At 39.8% G+C, this 13,123-nt stretch overlaps 1 long non-coding RNA gene across 1 annotated transcript in view; it reads left to right on the top strand.

Annotated features, from left to right (window-relative positions):
* Positions 1–376: 376 nt before the first annotated feature.
* LOC136872440 (uncharacterized) overlaps positions 377–13,123 on the top strand; it is a 50,084-nt gene continuing 37,337 nt past the window's right edge. The window contains exons 1-2 of the long non-coding RNA XR_010859895.2: positions 377–558; positions 8,638–8,796. This is a non-coding gene — a long non-coding RNA (uncharacterized lncRNA). The remainder of the gene's footprint in view (positions 559–8,637; positions 8,797–13,123) is intronic.

Here is a 13,123-nt window from a genome sequence, read left to right as displayed (position 1 = left end):
AGTGTATCGTAAAGTGACACAAGTGAAATATTAAGTACGGCTTGTGACTGGGAAATAGTATACTTAATCCCAAACCAACCTCTTCAGGAAAGAAAGAAAGAAAGAATTCTCTGGTTCATTGTAGCCAACATCGCCTGGCAGAGAGAGTCCCCTAGTTGGCACAATGGCGCACTTACAAACTTGTATATTTTCATTAAATGATCAAATATGGTTAAATAATGTTATTAATTGCCGGCATCCAAATCGGCTTTAATAAATTAAATCAAATTAAATAACTCAGAAAAGGAAGTATTTTGAATCAAGGAGAAGGATTGTTATGGAGCTATTGGCAACCCTTGTTGCAATCACTATCAGTAGACAATCTGCCAATATATTTTGTTTCATGTTTGTTGTTGTTGTTTGTACGATCTTAAGAATTGATATATTGTATGTATTTGATTTGTTTCCTTAATATTTTGTGATACTTGTGTCGTGTATGTTGCCGAAATATCAGGGAATGGAGAGAGAAGAGGATGTCTCCGCTGATGCAACGGAAGAAGATACAAATTCATTATTCTGGTGAGTATATTTTGCAAGTACCTACGTAAGTTTACAATTTTAATCCCTTCTTTGTTGTCGTCTCTCGCAAATCCGCCCGTCATCAACTTGATCTTTGTCCCTGAGATATTTTGCTACATTGTGCAGAATAAAACCGTCTGAAATAGCGGTGCTTTCTCCGTGGCTAGCCATGTCTTATTCTGAATTATTGGGAAGTGTTTTTTTACCTGCCCAAAACATCCCTATTATCACCGTCTCTTTTGTTATTTACCGGTACTTACTGTAGAACGTTTGTTCTGGGGTTTCAGGATCTCGGTTCGGGGTAATAAGCTATGGTGCAATACCATAACCTGCATCCCCAAGAAGAAGGGCATTTGCACGATTGCCTGTAATTACTCTGCTAAACATCAGAGTTTCGTCAGATTCACGGATCGTGCAGTGAACCAGGCCAAGTGACGTCCACACTAGTTCACTCTTCATTCGTGTTGCAAGTGGCTTGCACATTAATTTTGGGTACCCCTTTCCTATTTATATATTCATCACCATGTTGATGCAGCTTTTTTATAAGAACATGTGTACAGTTAAAGCCCCTATAGCATTAGGGAAATTATTCCTTTCCTGCCACTGAATTTTGGCAGCCTCTAGAGTAGAGGTGCTCACGTTGCGCATTCCATCCCGTGGGCGGTTTGGCAGGCGATGAGCGTATGCTATTCAACCGCAGTGATGTGGCTACATCACAGGCCGTGAAGGTCGGGCGAAGCAGATCAGTAGTGATTGATTGACAGAGACTGCTATTATTCAATTACTAACATAACCAAAACAAAATCTTAACCTATAACCAGTGTTGTCACACTCGATCACTGCAGCGATACCTGAGTTTAAAAGGGAGGCAGAAAATAATGAAAGAAAGAGGGCAGAAATCACGTCATTTTCAATTTACATTGTAAGAAATGAGTTATTTAGGCTATGTTTATTGCAGTTTATGTATTTTGACTGGATATAATAAAGAGTTACGCATGCAACCTCAAATATTTTTATAATGTATGTAATGAATTACAATTTCACTGTTACATTTTAAGAGGGTAAAACTGGAGACAAGATTTTTGTAATGTTATAAGTGGAAATGAATGAAATCTTACTTGGAATGCAAAGCAAAAAGCAAAAGCAAAGTGACCTCCGTACAGGCTATGAAGGCCCTTGGAGGAGTGGAAGGTAAAGGCTTCCACCATTGTTAACCTCGGCATGTGATGGGGTTAACTCTACGCCCAGCCACCTTTGCTCCCAGGAATTAACCTGGTACTCATTTTTGGTGTAGGCTGAGTGAGCCTCAGGGCCATATGCATCTGGCCGAGGCGGTAAAGGCGTGCTCGGTTCGCCCGGAAGGACGTGGGTTCGTATCTCCATCAGGAAGTCGTAAAATTTAAGAAACGAGATTTCCAGTTCCAGAGGTGCAAATGGCCCTGAGGTTCACTCAGCCTACACTAAAAATGAGTACCAGGTTAATTCCTGGGGGCAAAGGCGGCCAGGCGTAGAGCTAACCACTCTACCCCATCACGTGCCGAGGTTAACAATGATGGAAGCCTTTACCTTCCATTCCTCCAAGGGCCTTCATGGCCTGTACGGAGGTGACTTTGCTTTGCTGCTTGGAATGCGTCTAAGAGGAGAGATGTGTTCATACTGATGTCCAGGAACCAATCATCCTGCCCCTAGAACTACATTTGCTTGTATAACCTAATGAAGAGTATTACACGCCATTTTCATTGCTGAAGTAGCTACTTGCATTCCTATTGGCCAATGTAAAGTAGCACGTGATCTCATTCCTATCAGTTATGATAATCATGATCTGTTACCAACCCCAGCACTTTAAAAGCGCCCCTTTGCTTGTCTCTATATCACAGGTCTTGTCCAGATCCTATCCTAACCCTCCGCACGGCAAAAACCAGTCCAGACCAATCGCGTTTCCACACAAAACTAGAGGCCTAAGGCCGCTTCATGGCTTCTAACCTGGAGGCTTACGCCCCCAGACTGCCTTTCCTTGTCCCTATATCACTGGTCCAGACATTCCTGATCAATGGTGTAATAATAATCACCATCACCACCTATGAAAGCACCACTCACTCATTAGTTCCTAAGTAGAGAGGTTGGTAACATTGAGCACCGCTTGACGCCATCCTTCCCGAGAAGGCCACAAGTGTGTAAACAAACAACAGTCGTTCCTCGCGCGTGAAAGTCTTGTCTCCAGGCTGAAGTATTGATTTTAAGACGTGCTTTAGAAACACTTCTAATATAATATGGGGTTAAGGTGGATAACCTGTGGCTTGTTATTGTTTGGGTTTAAATTATCTGATGTACTCAATAACAATCCATTCATGCTTACCGGGAATAAAATTAGTGAGGTTATTTATTTGAAGGAATACTGTACATCTGTCTGGTAGATACATATACATTATTGTTGATGTACTTTAATCCTGGATACTAAATATCTATCTGCAGTCGCTTAAGTGCGACCAGTATCCAGTATATTCACAATTAAGTATTTATTTATTTTCCACCTAGTCGATACAATGATTGCTTAAGGCAACTTTTAATGGTCAAAAGTGGTACATGTTTCATATATTATCAACATCTTCAGCCACATAACACTGTTTAGATGAAAAATATATAAAATTGACAAAGTAATGCTTTAGATGAAGTGTCCTTAAAATTAACATAAGATTGACAAGATTAAAACAAATAAATAACTCAAGAGAAAATATATAAATTATTTCTACAATAGAAAGCAGTCGTCAAGGAAACACTTGTACAATATTCCATAGAGAAATTGTCCTAATAAATATTCTTTTCTTAATAACTCATGAAAAAAGATCAATTTATAAATTATAAATTATACAATTTATAAGTAATTATCGAAATGAAGAAATCCTGATATCACAGTGCGACTCTTATTATTAATGTAGATGAAAATATAACTAATTCCTAGTTGTCAAATCTTATTAAGCCTGCTTTCCTTTGGAACAGTAACTCCTGTCATTCTTTCACAGTTTTGCGCCGGGTGTAATATTGATGATGAAAGAATGACAGGAGTTACTGTTCCAAAGGAAAGCAGGCTTAATAAGATTTGACAACTAGGAATTAGTTATATTTTCATCTACATTAATAATAAGAGCCGCACTGTGATATCAGGATTTCTTCATTTCGATAATTACTTATAAATTGTATAATTTTTAATTTATAAATTGATCTTTTTTCATGAATTATTAAGAAAAGAATATTTATTAGGACAATTTCTCTATGGAATATTGTACAAGTGTTTCCTTGACGACTGCTTTCTATTGTAGAAATAATTTATATATTTTCTCTTGAGTTATTTATTTGTTTTAATCTTGTCAATCTTATGTTAATTTTAAGGACACTTCATCTAAAGCATTACTTTGTCAATTTTATATATTTTTCATCTAAACAGTGTTATGTGGCTGAAGATGTTGATAATATACGAAACATGTACCACTTTTGACCATTAAAAGTTGCCTTAAGCAATCATTGTATCGACTAGGTGGAAAATAAATAAATACTTAATTGTGAATCTATTGAAGTGCGATACGGACCATGAAGCTGATTTTATGTAATCCAGTATCCAGTAATCGGAAGATAGTGGGTTCAAACCCCACTGTCGGCAGCCCTGAAGATGGTTTTCCAAGGTTTCCCATTTTCACACCAGGCTCTGCCTTAATTAAGACCACGGCCGCTTCCTTCCCATTCCTATGCCTTTCCTACCCCATCGTCGCCATAAGACCTATCTGTGTTGGTGCGACGTAAAGCAAATAGCAAAAAAAAAAAAAAAAAAAAAAGAATAATAATAATTGATGAAGATCCAGTTTTCGCTTTGGACAATTTTAGTTAAATGTAGATAATTTTTATTATTATTTGGTTCGTTACGACCCCTGAGGATCACAAGTGACTTGTTCAGTACATCTTCTTGCTTCCCAATACCTCTTCATTCTGTCACTCCTCCTCTTTCTCTCGGCTTCCGTGATCTGAATCTGGATCCTGGTGTCTGTCCACGAGCTTTTTGTATTTAGACCTATCCTGTACTGTCATCAGTGGATATTTTTCCTTTATGCCAATAGTCTCCCAATCTTCTCTGACTTCCTTCATCCACTTATTTCCAGTTAAGCAGGTTGCATTCCATATCTTCTTCGTCAGCCTACTGTCATCCATCCTCATGAGATGTCCAACAAATCCTAACCTTCTCTTTCTTATCACACTTGAGATTGGTTCTAGCCTATACTCACGTATAGTTCCTGCCTTGATCTGTGTACCCAGATTTCACCTTGCTTTTTTTGTGCCCCATATATGTCTCAAGATTCTTCTTTCCTCCTTCTCCAATTGTATGCATGCTCTCTTGCCCAATGTCAGCGTTTCAGTTGCATATAATGCAGCATTCCTGATGGTTATCATGTAGTGTCGCAGTTTGGTGTTCCTCGAGAAGTTCTTCTTTCCATATGTAGTCATGGCTGTATATTGTAGTTTCAGCAGCAGTTGAGCTCTGTCTGTGGTACTTTTGTTGCTTTGTACTTTACCCGTGATGTTCTCACCTAGGTACCGGAAGCTGTCGACTCTCTCTACCACTTGGCCTTTTACATTCCAATTGGTCTTCATATTCAGTACCTTCGTCTTATTGTAGGCTATTTTTTGACCAACCTTTGCTGCAGTTTCAGCTAGATTTGCTAGTGCCAACTTTGCGTCTTCTTCCTTCTCATGTAACAACACCATATCATCTGCGAAGGCAAGGCAATCCACTATGACATTGTTTTTGATCTTATATTCACTCTGTACACCTTCAATTCCCATGGTTCTATTCAACTGTCTCCACTGCTTCACCACTTCATCCAAAACTAGATTAAATAATATTGTCGGACTCCTGTGTTAATTTCAAAGCTGTCTGACAACATACTCTGGTATCTTACTCTAGCGGTTGTAGCCGTTAGTGTTTCTCCCACCAATGCATGTGTCATAGAATCCAATCCTCTGTCGCGTAGAATGTTCAGTAGTGTGTTCCTGTCTGTTGAGTCTTCGGTTTTTGCGAAATCTACAAATGTAACTATTGTGTCCTTTCCTTTCCTGTGTCTGTGTTCTATGATTCTCTTGAGTCCAAAGATCTGTTCTACACAGTTTCTCCCTTTCCGGAAACCACCCTGGTATTCTCTTATGGTCGATTCAAGCTGTGCTTACACTCTGTTCAGCAATAATCTCGAGAGTATCTTGTACCCAATGTTTAGCAGTGAGATACCTCTGTAGTTATCCAGTATTCTTTTGTCTCCTTATGTACTAGTATAATTATGGCTTCTTTCCAGTTGCTAGGTATCTTCTTGTTTATCCAGATGTCCATTATTATTCTGTATATGCTTTCTTCCTTTGCAGGACCACCCCATTTGATCTCCTCGCGCATATACCATCATTACCTGCCGCTTTGTTGTTCTTGAGATCCTTGATTGCCTTCACAACTTCTGTTCTGGTGGGTGCTCATGTCTCTGCTGTACTGTAGAGTTATACTCCCTGTGGGTGCTTCTGTGTTCAGTAGATCTTTGAAATATCTTGCCATTTCCTCGCATACGTCTTTTTCACCTATTTTCAACTCGCCATCTTGTCCTTTCACAAAAGGTTCTCTCGCCTCATAACCTTTTATCCTGCTCTTCATCTCCTTAAAGAAGGATCGTAATTTGTTTTTCTTAAACGCATGATCAGCTTCTTCCAGCTTTTCATTCCACCTTTTCCTTCTGACAATCCTGATCGTCTTGGCAGTCATCTTTCTCACTGTCTCGAATGTTGACAGGTCCTCTTCCTTCTTGGCAGTCTGCCACCTTACCCACATCTTCCTCCTGTACTCTACCACCTCTTCACATTCTTCTGTCCACCACTCATGCTTCCTTCTCTTGTTATTAGTGGCCAGTTGTTTGGATTCTTCTCTAACCTTGTCCTTTAAGTTTTCCCATTTACTCTCCATTGTCAGGTTCTTCATGTACTGATCTCGGTTTTTGTTCAGCAGTTCTCTGTTGATCTGGTGTGAGTTTGTGTTCGTGTTTCTCCTAGTTCTGTTTGGTATCCATCTACATTTGATTTCAGTGAGATAGTGGTCAGACTCCATTCTGCTGTTTTTCCTGACTTTGGTCTTCATGATCTCTGCATGGTTTTTGTCTCGGATCGCTACGTGGTCTATCTCCCTTTCACCAATCCTATTGCCCGGACTTACCCAGGTTGTCTTTTTACTCGCCTTGGCTTTATAGTGTGTGGTCATGATTCTCATCTTGTGTCTTTTGCACAAGTTCGCAGGCCTTTCTCCATTCTTATTGACAATTTTCATCATCAAGTATGACAGTCTCTCATTTACATCCCTCTCCAGTCAATGATACTATTCAAGAAGCTTCGGTCTACTATAAACGCCATACCAAAAATAATCAGCTGTTGCTTCAACTTGATACCCAGTTTTCCCTTCAATATTACATATCCTTCTGATTCCACCGTATCTTCAACTCTGAATCTTGTTTCCTGTAGAGCCAGTATGCCGATTCCATGTTCTCTCATTGCATCTAGGACTTGTTTCAGTTTCCACACTCTCATCATGGTCTGTATGTTGATGGTTCCTAATTTAAAGGTTCTCTTCGGTCTGATCTTCTGTGACCGGCGTGTTGAGGATGTTGAGGTATTGGGGAGCTCCGACTCTCCCTCCGCACACGATACAGGTTCCCCAGAATCCGACAACCTGCTTGCATCGACTGAGGTCAACGGGGTATTAACCCCCTGGGGTAAAGTCGTGATTATCATGTGCTCCATGGTTACTTTACAATCCGAAGTATTAAGCTGAGCTACCGCAATATCGGTTTACTTATTGTTATCTTCAATACGGAACAGGCATGAGATTTGTTACTTGTAACTTGTGTTTACAGAACGAGTATTGTGACTATTACTAATTGTCTCCAGCATCACCTTCGAGATCGATTGTCGACGAGACAGCTGGCTAGTGCACATAGCGAGAATATGATACCAAAGATGATAGATCACAATCAGTATAATCGCTAGAGTGCATAAATATTGTTAATGGAAATATGATGCATATGTAATCGCCCATAATAACGGATGCATCAATGATTGGATTTTCATAGTAACTGAAGAACAAAGAATTTAATTTTCACCCAACAATAATGAAAATTATTCATTTCTCATATGATACAGTTAAATACATTTTTTGTTTGTTCTTTGTTTGCCCTTACAACGGAGTTCTCGCTATATGCTGTACTCGCTGTAGCGGACTAGTTTTTGTCAATTTTCATGACTGCACATTGCACTCCAAAGAAATTCAGTACCGTTAGTTTATTTTTAATATAGCGTAGAAGCTAAGCTTTTAACATTCAAAGATTGATCATTACTGGATACTGGCCATGGTTACGTATTGCAAGGCTTAAGTATACTTGCACGACCATATCAAAGGGTACAGAAGGGTCCACCTATTCAATACCATTAGCTTGTATAGTGTCCTATGTAACTGGGACTAGTTTTGACCCCACATACATTGGGTCATCTTCAGCCACGATCCAGTTGGAAACATATGCTCTCATACAACCAATAATAAAGTAAAAATCAGGTATGTCTCAATTTACAATCCAAATTTAAAACATTGATGAAGTCCGACAACACATCCAATATTGAAACCAAATGACACATCAAAACTGCTGCGGTTGGTAATGTCTTTGAGGTTGAGCCAAAGATATTCCTGAAGCCGATGGTAACTGGATGGGTCTGAAACCTGTAGTAACTGGATGGGTAGGGTTCAAGGAAAATAAACTGTGATTGGCACTTGTGGACGTTAATGGGGTGAAGGGACTACCTGTGGTTGTAGGGCTGTTTTGTCGTCGGTTATGTAAAAAGAAAAAGGCATCACTGGTATGTGTGTTTGATTGACTGGACACTTGAAGGGGTGCCGCAAAACTACCTCTGTCTTCAGTCTGTATCTCACATATATAGGTGAAAAGTGATATGTAGTCTCATGGCTGCACTATACAGTAACGGTTAGTATATTTTTAAATAGTTATTATATTTTTACAGGAAATATGAAGACGGTATACTGCCTGTAAGGCTGGTTGCAGACAAGGAAGAACCAAGATACTTGGAGGTCTGAGTGCTCCAGGAATGAGAAGCACAGGCTGCTCACCTGCAGAGGAGAAAGTGGATACCAGATTATGACAACAGCTTTCATTGAAACAGGTGAGTTTGAATTATTCTTACAAATAATCAAATGGAAATATCCAAATTTGACAATCATTCCAGAGCACATGGTGTCACTTAGTGTAGAGTCTTCAGACCACCGTCAAATGCACAAAGTGGGCACTCCTGAACAATGTGTTGTATTGTTTGGTCCTCCACTCCACAGTCACAGGCAGCAGATGCACGGAAACCCCGTTTCTTTAAGGTGTGACCCCACCTCCCTTGACCTGTTCTAATGCGGTTCAGCAGCAGATGTACGGAAACCCCATTTCTTTAAGGTGTGACCACAGCTACCTTGACCTGTTCTAATGCGGTTCAGCTTCGACCAGGTTTGGCGTAGTAGTTGGAATCCCTCTACCTTCTTTGTACGATCTTCAACCAGGTGAGCATTGTTGGATGGATGTTCGTTCCAACGTTGTTGCCACTTGTAGGTCATGTCGAAAGAACTGATACCTTCTAAATCAACCCAGGGTGGCTTGCGTGATTTCAAACGTGTTGTTGGTGGATCTTGCAGGGCATCATACAACGGAGAATTCTTATGAGAGGTGATCTTCTTGAGCAAGCTTACCTTAGCTGCTTTCCTCCTTAGATCTTGGGGAGTGATATTAGCTAGGACTGGTAGCCACTGTGTGGGAGTAGATCTAACAGTACCAGTGATAACCCTCATGGTCTCATTGAGTTGCACATCAATCTTGGTGGTATGAGTGCTGTTTTCCCATACAGGAGCACAATATTCACCAGCAGAATACACAAGAGCGAGTGCAGCAGAACGTAGAGTATTAGCGTCTGCACCCCAGTTGCTTCCGGCAATCTTGCGGAGTAGATTCACTCTTAAGCTAAGTTTCCTCGATAACTTGATGCACTGTTGTTTGAATGCCAAGGACCGATCCAGAGTTATTCCAAGATATATTGGATTGTAGTTATGGGGCACTTTGATTCCGTCAAAAGTCACATGTAGCTTCCTTTGGGCTTCTTTATTATTTAGATGGAATGCAGTAACCTCAGTCTTGTTTGGGTTGGGTTGAAGTCTCCATTTATGGAAGTAATCGCTCTGTTTCGCCAGATCACTAGTTAGAACATTCTCACAGTTCATGAAATCTTTACTCTGGATAATTAATGCTAGGTCGTCTGCATACTGGATTTTCATGGAATCTGTGTGAGGCATGTTATGGATATACAGGTTAAACAAAATGAGAGATAGTAGGTTCGAACCCCACTGTCGGCAGCCCTGAAAATGGTTTTCCGTGGTTTCCCATTTTCACACCAGGCAAATGCTGGAGTGAACCTTAATTAAGGCCACGGCCGCTTCCTTCCCATTCCTAGCACTTCCCTGTCCCATCGTCGCCATAAGACCTACCTGTGTCGGTGCGACGTAAAGCAACTAGCAAAAAAACAAAAAAAAAAACAAAATGGGGGCCAGAATTGATCCCTGAGGTAGGCCATTGTTTAGAATCCTCCGCCTGAATAAAAGGTACAGTTGTTGTACAGACTGAAGGAAATAAGAAGCTTATTATAGACATAGGTTGAACTATTGACATGGAACAGGATTATGTTTAAAACTTTTATTTGAGAAAGTTTCTGAAATTTCAGGAGGGGCTTCAGAATTTAATTTTCACTCAGCAATAATGAAAATTATTCATTTCTCATATGATACTGTTAAATACATTTTTTGTTTGTACTTTGTTTAGACAGTTGTACACTTGACTTTAAATTTCAGTTATAAATGTAATCTTTGAGCAAAAAGACCCCAATATTTCACTCTCACATTATTAATACAAAATTAAATGATGCCTCACCAGTAATTTATAAATTTCTTATGTTGTCTGTTCAGAGGCCCACTGAATATGGTACAGAGTAAAAATGTATGCCTTTTAATGTAGTTTTTCTTGATTCTCACATCTGCACATTGCACTCCAAAGAAATTTAGTAGTTTATTTTTAATATAACAGAGTGAAAATATCAAAAAGGTTTGTAGGGTTTTACAGCATCATTAGAAAGTATGTCTATGATAAATGTTTGATAATTTTATTCTCAACTAGCTGATGTACCCATGCTTTGCTACGGGATTCTCAGAAAGACTGACTTTGTGGTTTTATTAATTGAAATCAACATTGGTCATTACAAAAGGTCAGTAGGAATGTAGCGATTAAATGAAAAAAACGCCACTTTTAACGAACTGTACTATGGTGCCGATCTGACAGCCCAAAGTTCCAGAACTGGAATGACCAGGCCGCAGACAGCCGTGAACACTCCTCTGCCACTATTCCGTGAAATATGCACATTACTCATTTCAATCAGTGCCTCAGAGAAGGGATTGAATAGCTGGAATACTATGATAAACCATTGTGTTACGTACAGTACCAGTAGTATCAGGAAATGTATGAACCAGAGGAATAGCATGCTAAAGAAGAACATTATCTAACTCCCCAGCTACGTCCCACCAATATTCAGGCGGGCTGTTACACTCTGTACGAACGGGCAAGTTGGCCGTGTGGTTAGGGGCGCACAGCTGTGAGCTTGCATCCGGGAGATAGTAGATTCGAACCTCACTGTTGGCAGCCCTGAAGATGGTATTCCGTGGTTTCCCATTTTCACACCAGATAAATGCTGGGGATGCACCTTAATTAAGGCCAGGGCCGCTTCCTGCACACTCCTAGCCCTTTCCTATCCCATCGTCACCATAAGAACTATCTGTGTCGATGTGACACAAAGCAATTTTTAAAAAAAATACTCGGTACGCAGCAGTAATCCTGTCTATCGGAGATGAGTGGCAACAGAAGACACAAAGCACATCCCAACAAACAATGGTCAATGTAATGTTATTGTTGATTAATTTTATGAGTTTTCTATATTGTAGGCCTTCACGTTTATTTTTCTTTCGACTCTGTGATATTAGGGCGTCTTATAAAATTATTTACAGTGTAGAATTTAGTTATTTATTCTCTGGCTTTACATACCGATTTTCATTAAATTCTGTTGACCCATTTTCTTGTGACTCGGCGCTGATATGGACTTCGTAATAAAAATCCAAATTCATGCATATCTCTAAGGTCATAGCCGGTACGGTAACAATGTATAAGACATATATGATTGGAAATTTAATACTATGTAACTATAGTTCGCCAAGGATGTATCCTGTCACCGTTACTTTTCAATATCTATGGTGAATATGCAATGAGAACTGCATTAGAAGGCTGGGACAAAGGGTTTTCCATTGGGGGATGCAAGATCAACAATTTGAGATTTGCTGATGACACCACCTTGATAGCATCATCTGAAGAGGAGTTGACAGAGCTGATCAAGAGAGTAGAGGAAGCAAGCCTAGAAATTGGATTACGCCTAAATCGACAGAAAACCAAAGTCATGATTGTTGATCATAAGAACAACAACAGTCCACATATCAAACAGATTGGAGGGTGTGAAGTTGTACATCAGTATGTATACCTAGGCTCCTTACTATCCAATTCTGGTGGTTCCAAGGATGAAATAAAGCGCAGAATTGAAATAGCAAAGGTAGCAATGATCCGTCTGCGGAAGATCTGGAAAGATAACAACATCACCATTAAGACAAAAAAGAAGCTCGTTGAATCTATAGTCTTCTCAGTCTTCTTGTATGGCGCAGAGATGTGGACCATCCTCAAACGTGATCGTGAACGGATAGAAAGCTTTGAAATGTGGTGCTGGAGGAAAATGTTAAGGATTCCTTGGACAGCTCATCGCACGAACACATTAATCCTGAACCAACTTCAGATAAAAGTTCGTCTATCGTGTAAGGTCTCTCAACGAATTGTACGCTACTTTGGACATATAATGCGCCGAGATGGTAGTCTACAAAAGCTGATTGTTGAGGGCAAAGTCCAGGGAACCAGACAACGAGGACGAATACCAACGCGATGGATTGACATGCTGAACGGTCCCCTACAGTGTTCTCTCAGAGTAACCACATTGAAAGCTTTAGATAGGGAAGAATGGCGGAGTATGGTTCATCGGCTAGAGGGCTGAATATTATGATAGTCACGACGCCTCAGTCATGAGGCAAAACGAAGAAGAACTATAGGTATGTAGTGTGTATTGATACGCCCACTAATAACATAAATATCTGAGAGTTAAATTTTAGGGCTTCCCCTAAACTACCATTTCACTCAGTGTGAATACAATTATTTATGGCCTAGATTATAGCGTCTTATTGCCGGACTTTGCATACCAAATTGCATTAAGATAGGGCCACTAATAACAAATAATTGAGAATTAAATTTTAGGCCTTCCCCTGAACTACCATTTCACTCAATGTGAATACAGTTGTTTGTAGCCTAGAGTATATAGACTT

This window comes from Anabrus simplex, chromosome 4 (genome assembly GCF_040414725.1).
Source record: "Anabrus simplex isolate iqAnaSimp1 chromosome 4, ASM4041472v1, whole genome shotgun sequence".
NCBI lineage: Eukaryota > Metazoa > Arthropoda > Insecta > Orthoptera > Tettigoniidae > Anabrus > Anabrus simplex.
The sequence above is the reverse complement of the archived record's forward strand: the minus strand, read 5'-3'. Positions and strand labels throughout refer to the sequence as shown.